Here is a 10,701-nt window from a genome sequence, read left to right on the forward strand (position 1 = left end):
TCTCATTAGTACGAGATACAGTTAAATTTTACCTGATCGCAGAGAGATGGAAAGTGAATTACAAGTTTAGTAACTTGCCCCCAGGTCAATCAGCAGGCCCAGCACTGACAATGACACAGTCCAGGGCTTCCACCTGAAGTCTCTGTACCTACCCGCCGCTTTTTTTCCCTTCCCCAATCACTTAAAAAAGTTGAACATCTTTTGCTCAACACCAGGCAGTGGTTGGAGACCTTAAAGAAAAGATGTTGGCTGGAGGAACGAAAGTTACTCCGAAGCATCCTATCAAGTCTATCGATGCATTGTACGGAAAAAAAACCAAACCACAAATGCTGAAAATAGCGTGCCATCACCTGCAATGAACTCTCCATATGGGTCAGATAACTTGCACACAAACACTTTGCAATTACTAAACAGAAGTGACTGCAAAAACGTGGTAAAGATTTCTCTAAAGAGAGATACCACATAGTAAGGTCTCTCAAATTCATCCCAAAGCACACTCCTTTTACATATTTTCAAAATGCCCAATTAAGCAGTTTAGCACTGACATTTTACTGTAGTCACTGCAAGGGAACAGCTGCTCCCAGCAGCAGCATCCTGGGAACAGATGTTGGAAAGCGATAGCAGACACCAGACCCAACCATCTTCAGCAATATCTCGAAGCAAGAGTGAGAATTGCTTCCATCAATCACACTTTCTTAGATGCAATGCAACTTTTTATTTTAATTCCCATTCCACTTTTCATTAGCTCTGAGCTGCTTTTGGTAATTTTTAGCAACTGTTAAAATAACTAATTTAGACAAGGTGCTCTTGATCCTTCCATGAGAGACCTCCTGTGCTAAACTAACAGCTGCCCAAATTGTTACGTTTACTATTGGATACAGGTACTAGAAAAAATAACCTAAGTGGATTGCCAATCGCATCTTTCTGTGCCATTCCATGTAGTTTTTAAATATAGACTATTTAATGTCTATGATCTTCATTTTTTAATTTTTTTGCCTGTGGTGGACTTCGTTCGAGCCCTGAGCCTGTAGCCAGTTAACAAGGCCAATTCTAAGCACGATTTATCCTTTCTACAAAGGAACTACGCAGACTGTATCACTGGGCTCCAACCGCACTCGGAGACCTGTTGGCCTGAAGTTTGAACTTAAATTGTTTGTGCATTTGCATCCAGAGAGATGGACGTGACCTGGTTACAAAAATGCTGCTGCACTTATTTTAGCTCCTAAAGATATTTGGCAGTTCAAACCTGCCTGGTCACTGTGTCAGGGCATTTTTATTTCTAGCTCTTCAAAACTGCGAGGGAAAGCATTATGTTAAAATCTGTTTGTAATAATAAATGCCTGCGCTGTATATGACACTTGATATTACCAGTGAAAACAACAATTCCAGCATGCATGGTATCAGATCTACAGTGTTCTGCTTAAATTCAATGAAGATTGCCAACTGCATCTTAAAGTAACAGAGACAAGTTCACATTTTTGAACGTTTTCACAGAACACCCATCTTTCCTCCGCCCCTCCGGACTGATGACATGTAAAACTGTGAGTACTGAGAATGCGTAACTGCTTTCACTTCCCCAAACAGTAATGCACTCCTGCCAAATAATGATGTAATGTATTACAGGCTCTCAAGCATTACAATCTGGAAATCCTGAAATATTCTGAAATCTGGTTTTATCTGTGTGGGGTTTTTCTAAGCCATTTGCATGATCAGAAGTGCCACACAGAGGAACAGAGACACCTGACAATTTTCAGTTACATCTGTGAATTTTCAATACTGTGAAAGCAGCACTGCGAAACAGGTATCTGTCAGAAACAGGGCAGTCAGAAATGAAGTCTGAAACTATACTTAGCAGGTGTCAAAAGTCAGCTGCATTTTGTCCAAGATGCACAGAGGCCGGGTCCAGTCTCGTCCTTACGCTTGCCGATAATCAGAAGCACCAGCAGCTGTAAGTTGGTGCTAGAAGACAGTTTTAGCACGTTTGAAACGGTACTGGCCCGAGGCAAAGCTGTGATACGAAAGCTGAACGCTTCAGTAGGTGCTGGAGATTAAAAGTCTTAATAAAAGTTTCCTTAGAGATGCAAGAAAGCAACTCAAAGCTTTGTATTTGTTTTAGTAGGAGCGTTGTCTTGAACAATTAACAGTACCAGGCGAATCTAACACTGAATAAACTCTACCTAGAAGAAAATGGGCACCGATCAGACCTATACCGATTTGGTAAATAACTCTGAATCAATGAACTTTGCAGATAACTCACAAAAACAGGAGGACAAAGTCTAGCAAAGCAGTTACTCGTTTCCAACTCAGTACTGGGGTTGTTCTGGACAAGTCCAGTCCAGCCGACCACCTGTCCCCGTCTGGTTCCCATTTCCAAAGCTGCAGAACTCTGTAACATCTTTGCTAAATTTAGAGTTTATTGTATTACTTAAGTTGCACAACATTTAAACACAACTATATCACTACCTATATAATTAAAGGGATTAAGGAATACGTTATGGTAACATGATTTGCGTTAGAGTAGGAAATTATTCTTGAAAGAAATTCAACGGGTTTTTTTTCTTGGTACATTGTAATCTCCATATTCTGCTTTATATCCCGTCTGTCTATATCCATCTGTTGTCTCTTGCTTTGTACCTAGATCACAAACCGTTTCAGGCAGCGAATGATTTATTTAGTGCGATGCACCTAGTTCCATGTGCTTTCATAGGGCTACAGTAAGCTAAATATTAAACAAAACCACACTTTTCTGAGAAAAAAAAAAAAATAGTTTACAAATTTGTATCTAAGAACATCCAGGGCAACTTATTTCAAAATGAACAGTGATAAAAATATGCCTAAACTGTTCCTCTGAATGGATCGTATTTTGTGTTTTATGTCACTGTTTTTTAAAATGAATGCACAAAAGGTCAATGAATGTAGACAAATAATTTGTTTTTGTTTTATTTATTAATTATTTTATGTACACTTGGTATTTTCCAACACAGTCAAAGGGAAACAAATTAAGTGCAAAGCCAGATAAATATTATAGGTTGAATACATTTCAACACATTTCTGTCATCTCTGAATTAGTTTATGTCACTGTTTTTTAAAATGAATGCACAAAAGGTCAATGAATGTAGACAAATAATTTGTTTTTGTTTTATTTATTAATTATTTTATGTACACTTGGTATTTTCCAACACAGTCAAAGGGAAACAAATTAAGTGCAAAGCCAGATAAATATTATAGGTTGAATACATTTCAACACATTTCTGTCATCTCTGAATTAGCAGACACTGACAACTCAGTGAGGACATTAATTTCAACTTCTTTATACTGGCAGTAACAGAATAAAACTGTACAACGCAGTATCATGACATTTTAAATGACTCAACATGTCAGAATAAAACAGGCTTAATTTACTAAATAGAAATAACCGGTGTGTAAATATGTAATTAACTTTTGAAGATAAAAAGAAACTACCTTTGAGTTAGCAATATAAGGCATTAGATGATTTCCCCATAATAAATTCCATCATTTATAAATATGGGGCTCACATCTGTTTTACATGTGTTCAAGTAAACCCTTACCTTATACCACAAAAACATATATAAGTGGTATGAGTCAAAGGTATTCAAACTAGGAGGAGCCAGGTATCTGTGCCTGAGCTGTGTCCGCGTATGCACAGAGACCTTTGGGTTTACACAGAGAGAGAAGATGCAGTAGTCAAATCTGAACAGAGGTAACACACTAATAACATACCTTCCATTTACTATTGGTCAAGCAGAATACTCAGAGGGGAAAACACCATCGTTATGAAATGTAATTAAGTACTTGCATAAATATAAAAAATGCACAAGCCTCAGAGGGGACTATTAAAAAGAAATATACAGGAGATGCTAAGGTAAACACTGCTAGTATACTAAGAGGAGCACAAAACGAAAAATGGGCTTAATGCCGACTGCGTACGACTTACTGAACGACAGCACAGAGAACAAATTTGGAATCTAAGATTGCACATACAGACACGGCTCTTGGAATACTGACTATATTTAGGATTGCAACGGTGCAAAGTAGTGGACGTTAGCTTCGTTGGGCCCATGTAGCTTAAGATCAGGAAACAGTCACGAAAAACACATTCATGAACCACTCCCTCCCACCTCCCACTTTTGGTTTTGCTAACCACTGCCTTCACCATGCTTTAAATGTGCTCGTTAGTCTTTCTAATCTAAACCTTCCAGCACCTGTTGCTCAAAGGACCTTAGTTAGGAAACTTATTGAAGGCAGTTAGGACTTGCATGTTCTCATATGTTCACAGTGGCATTTTATACTTTAGGGCTTGAACCACCATTATGAGGTGAAAACAAACCACCTCGGTTTGGACATCTTTGCCACACAGTACTGAGATGAACTATCTAAAAGTTAAGGAGCCTTGGAACACAATCAAGAGTGGCTATCCTCGTTTATGCTAATTTGAATTAAAAAACATTTGCACAACCAATGTGCTCCCACCTACAGTTTCACCGAAGTTAAATGCCCTCTTCCTTCTGCTGGCTTTAATACCTGACTTGGGAGGGTAAAAAAAAAAAAAAAAAAAAGCTTTAAACACTCAACTAACTAGAAAACAAAAGGTTTTCTAGTTTTAGCCAAGACGTTTTGTAGGGAGCAATCAGATACAGTTCAACCAACAGAGCAAAGAAAGGGCTGGCCTTTGATGGAAGCAAGAGAAGCTAGGGTGCTAACAGGGAGCATCTTACTCTGAATCCACACGTGCTAGGATAGCACGCGTAGTTCAGGAAGCTAGTTTCCAACAGAAGTTTTATGTGGTCTACGTGGACCTCAGCTTCTCCAGAGGTCAATTCAAGACCTCAATTTAAGATTGATCTCCTGATCTGAATTACCCTGAGGAATCTGTCTCTGCAGAGTGAAGGGACCCTAGGAGACTAGCTTCCTAACTTTAGTACCTACCCTAGATATTTAAAATTAGATGAGACAAATATCCTCCAGCTATAGAAAATGTGCTTAGAGGCAATTATCCCTTTTGTCCTTCTCAACTTATTAAAAAAAGGCGTAACTTGCTTCTGGTGCTTACTGGCACAGCATGCATAGCAGAGCTATTTACAGACAGTGTCCGGAACTGCTCCCTCTATTGCTGCGCTTCCACCTTTTATAGAAATTAGTCCCTTTAAAAGGTAACGTGGTAGGAGTTTGTTGTGACATTACTCAAACTCTCATTGTTGCGGCAGAAAATGGAGCATACTATTAAATCATAAATACAGTACAAGTATTTTGTTGCTGGTTATTTGAGGGGGGGGGCAGGGAGAGACCTATTATTTTTAAATCCAGGTGCTGGGTTCAGGTATTTAAATTTGAATGCCTGGAGATGCCATTCCTTCTCATCCATACACAAGAATAAATGTGAGCAGGAAACTTCCCATGCACCTCACTTGTGGAGATCAGGCCAGTCTCAACACACCCCAGCTCCACTATCTGCCTGGTAAGGAGATGAATGCAAAAAGCCACAGGATGCTAAAGAGCTGTAGTGGCTTTATGCTCACTAGGAAGAACAAGAATGAGACCATCGCACTGATTTCGCTAAGATGGCTCAAGGGACAGCTGGTAATTAGGACTTGTCTGTATATGAAAGTTAAATCAGAAAGTGCATGGTCCCCCTGCAAACACACCAATTCCTGGTTATTTTAATTCAATTTCAGTAACTCTTCCAAAATAATTCCAAGCATAGACTAGCCATTAGTTTCCAAATCACAACCGAAACAGCTATTTTTAATTTGCCTCTCTTAGTTTCAGAACAGTGGGTATGTGCAGAAACCTGTGGCACTGCCCTGAAGAAAATAAATCTAAAGACACCAAGGTCTGACAGAGAGAACCCATCTCCTGATGGTGAGCAGAGGACTGTACTACCCAACAGCTCCTGACAATGGTCTAATGGTAAATAAATGCACAAAAGATGGTAATTCACCACAATTATACACAGTATCTCCCTAAAATGCTCACACAGTTCAGCGTTTCATAAACTTTGTCCTCTTTTTCATCTGAATTCAAATTTTCATGTTTTGACACTATGAACAGCTAACCACTGTACTCGGTTTCCAACAGAGTAAGCAGAAACAATTGGCACCTAAGCCATGGTAATCCCAATTTATTATAAGATCTATGCAAACAAATACTAAAAATATGCAAACTAATCTGTTCCTAATGTATTATAGACAACTCAGTTTCTAAACAGAAACTATTGTCAGTAGCCAAGAATAGGGATATTTATCTTAGTCCTTGGTCTAACTCTCAGACTTCAGAGTGACAATAATACTCCTGTAAACTGATCATGTGTGTTTTATACATTACAGAACTGTATGTCAAAAACATTACCAAAACTTTATTTTAATAAGTTACATTTAGATTTTCCTACTAACCTAAACCAAGAAAAATATGACTTCCCTTAAAAAAAAAGGGAAATGAACAAATGAATAAGATTCTTGTGACCGTTCTCGACGTCGCAAGTTTCTTAAGATAGGTATTATTTATTTTTCCCCTCCCTACCATCTTCAGCAATCAGTACACTGAAGCAAACAGAACCACCAAAGGGCAAGTCTCAGATCACAGAACCACAGCATGGTTGAGGTTGGAAGGGACCTTGGAGGTCATCTGGTCCAGCCCCTCACTCAAGCAGGGCCACCTCAAGCTGGTTGCCCAGAACCACGCCCAGACAGCTTTTGAGTATCTCCAAGGACAGAGACTCCACAGGCTTTCTTGATCTCCCTCACTATAAAATGTGTCTTCTTGTGTTCAGTCTCCTGTGTTTCAGTTTGTGCCCATTGCCTCTTGTCCTGTCCGTGGGCATCACTGAGAAGAATCTGGCTCCCTCTTCTTCATTCCTCCCCTCCATCAGGTATTCCTATACATTGATAAGATTTCCCGAGCCTTCTCTTCTCCAGAGCCGCCGCCTTTACCATTTTTACCCCAAAACTGCAGTTTATTTGTCCTCAAAAAAGGACCAATTGCAAAAATCCTAAGCAACTAAGTCTTACAAGAGTCTGTGTGTGCATCCACAAAATCGTTTCAGAGTTTAACGAAAAATGCAGCTGGGCAGTGGTAGCTGAAGAAAAAATATTTTTATGTAGTTCATCAAAATGAAACAGACATCAGGAATTACTGCACAAGCACGTATATGAAAGGTCAGTATTAAGAGCATCTAAATGCTAAATCTTCACTTAGAAGTATGAGCATGTGAAATTATATGGGAAACTAAATTTCTGGGAAAGATAACAGCTGACCTAGAACAATGCATTTACTTTCCTCACGTCTATTAATAGCTCCGGCCACCCTTTCATGAGTTTCCAGATAAATCCGGGTAAGTCTCCTTTGCTTCTTTTCTCAACTTTCTTGACATTTGCATTTCTTCAGTATCCAAGGAAAAAGAGAGAGCTTTCAAGTAGTTGAGGGGTTTTTTATTTGTTTGTTTTTACAAAAGGGGAACAAAACATGCCAGAGAAAACACTTCATTCCTCACAAAGGATCGTCTCCAATTTAGGATGTCTGTCCTAATTGTGCTATTTATCATTCTTAAATGAAAACAAGACAGGGAGAAACTAGAGCTACTCAAACTAAAATAACAGTACTTAGTCCATTAGCTAAAGAAGTCCATTAGCTGTTACTGAGGCCAAATCTTAAAAAAAGCCACCTCTTGCCAAGGCCCTTCTTTGAAGATCATGAGGATCTGTAACACACAAGACTCATGCCTCAGCCCTTCCTCATGTCAGTTCTCACAACATGTCCCATGCCTGGTACTATTTAATAAAGAGCCCCTTCTTGGATTTCTTTGTCAAGTCAGAATCCTAAAATCACAGAAATTATCATCTCAGTGAAGGACAAATGCTTTCATTTGGGAAAAATGTTGACTGTATCTAACACAGCATGTACAGATGCATTAAACCAGGAATTTCTAGCCTAGTCATTTCAAAAGCTACACCTTACGGAATCATTGCAAAAGAGTAACAATGAACATGTAAATCAATATATAAAGTCACCCCCATACTCCATATAATAAAATGCTACATTTTATCTAGTTTTTGTAAATTTAGTAGTCCTGCAGATGTGACGCGGGAAACATATCCCATAAGATGCAATAAGTACACACAGTAAGAACCAGGACTAAACATACAATTTTTGCAAATGCACAGTGGGTAACATTTCTGATGACAAGAGAGCAGTTAAACTAGTCATAGTCTTAATTATAGCAATATGAAAGATTATCAAAATAGCTGCAATACATTAATTACGTTTTCCCATTAATTTCATGCATTTACAGAACTATCCATATAGCTAGTTAGGTACATGAGATTTTAAAACAGGGAAAGGGGATACATTTCCACCAAAAAAAAAAAAAAAAAAAAGACATACCACAGGCATTGGCAAGGGACTCAGGGGCAGAAGTAGATCTTGGCATTTAAAACACTGATTTTTCAAGTTGTCAGCATCTCTCTAATTTGCTTCTTTCCGGATGGATTTTGAGGTTTGGGGATGGATGTTGTTCTGGTCTTGTTTTTTGCTATTCCAAGACAGGTAGTACAACGCTGGATGGAATGAAGCTCAGTTCAGTATTCTAAAGCGAAGTATCTAACCTGAGCTAAATCACAGCTTCCACAGCCTCCAGAGAGGCTCTCCAGAAAATGATTCATTCTACTTTCCTTAAATATCTACCTTAGGAGGAGATTAATAGCTCTCTAGAGGTGCCCAGATTCCTGCCTTAAACTAGATGTCTAACTTTCAGAGAGCTAACATTCAGTGAGATGAATTCTACTCACTGTGTACCATGATTACTGGACATCTTCTATCTGGAAAAGCTGGCATGAGAGCCCAAAGGAAAGAATCAGTCTTCCTTTTTTTTTTTGTCTGAAATTTGGACTTCCAAGTACATGGGGTTTATAAGGTCCAAACTCCTACGCAAAACTGTTCTTCATATAAGTCCTGCTCACTAATGTACTTAATCATGTGCATAATTTAAACAACAGAAACACCATCCATTTCCATAGAGCTATCTAGCCAGACAGCTCAGGATTATGAATAAAAGTACCCTACTGAACCGAAGCCTTCAAGAGTTGGGAAGATGCTTTAAATGGTAAAATTATCATATTAATTTTTAAAATGACCAAAAGAATGACATATCTACCTACATGCCATCTCACACCAATTTCATACAGATAGTACAGAAGCCCCCCTTTAGTCTAAGAACAGGAGCACTTCAGAGCAAGCCTCTTTTTTTGGACATGTTAGCAATGTTTTTTTTAACATCTGTTGCCAAAGCACATCTTTTACAATGCTTCAGAAAGACAGACAAGATCAAAGGACAAGATAAAAAAATGGAATACCCTTAAAAGCAGAATTTAGATAACATGACTGAGGGACGTTGGAGATGACGACCCAATTCCAGAATAATTAAATTCTTCCAACTGAGGAATTGGCATCATTCATTTTGGATTAAATGAAACTAGAACAAATTTCCCTCTATATGACTGCTTCACAGGGAGACAGTCCACAGTAGTTATTGGACTTTGCATTCACACTCTACCATACCCTGTAACACCTTTCACGTGTAGACAAACCAAAAGGCACTTCGGCAAAGCAACCCAGGAAATCCAGCACACCTCCTGCCCAGGCTTTTCCTGCTGCACGAGCGGAGAGGAATTCAGTCTCCAGGTACAGTAAAACAACAGCTGAAAACAGAACTGCTATGAAACACCTTTTGCTACTACATTCACTTCACAAAAGTAATTCGTACATGAAAAACTTTGAGAGTTATAAGTATGTACACACATACAAAAAATGTTCATATATACACACAAACATATAGGTGCATATATATCATTTATACATACATATGTATAAATGATATACACACAAGTATAAAATAATAGAACTAGACAGACAGTGATCTATTCTTGCTTCTTTGTGATGTAGAAGGAAGGTCTGAAAGCATGTTGTTTTCTTTACCCTGGAAATATTAGAAATGTCAAGTCTGGTCTATCCTCTCTTTGCTGGAAGACTTCTTGGAGGTATAAAGCCATAGCTAAAAGAGCTTCTTGCCCACTGATTGAAGGTTAAAGTCTACAACTACAGATGGAAGTCTTTCCCAATTATTTCTCAGCTATTTGAACTATGTGTTAGCAACAGCTAAGTTTTAAATAGTCCAAATAAAAAGCAGACCTCAATTTATCTTTCAAGTGACAATAGAGAATTCCTGACCAAAACAATTTCAAACAGAAGGCACAACATAAGAAAAAATATCCTTTAGTATGAACAAAACGTCAATTTAAACCTCCTTTATACTACCTAAAAAGCAACAGAGAATGAAATCCTTTACATATACATAATTACAAAAACACTTATTTGATTCACTAATGCTGTAGAAGTGAAACTATATTATTTACCAAGTTTACCAGTTTGAAGGCACAATGGCTATCGTTTCATCCACATCCCATTCTATTTACAGTGAAAAACAAACAAGAAGGATCTCTAAGAAAAAGAGGAGATAAACACAGATGCACCCTGAGAAGTGAAATTTCACAACAAAAACATTTGTTCTGAAATACTGGTCTTTGTAAACTCCCATTATCTGAACCTGTGTTCTCCTATAACTAGGACAATAATGTTTAATACTCAATTACAACGAAAAATATTACTTGTAGATAAAAAAAAGTTAAAAGT

Source organism: Aptenodytes forsteri, unplaced genomic scaffold (genome assembly GCF_000699145.1).
Source record: "Aptenodytes forsteri isolate BGI_AS27 unplaced genomic scaffold, ASM69914v1 Scaffold384, whole genome shotgun sequence".
In the NCBI taxonomy this organism is placed as follows: domain Eukaryota; kingdom Metazoa; phylum Chordata; class Aves; order Sphenisciformes; family Spheniscidae; genus Aptenodytes; species Aptenodytes forsteri.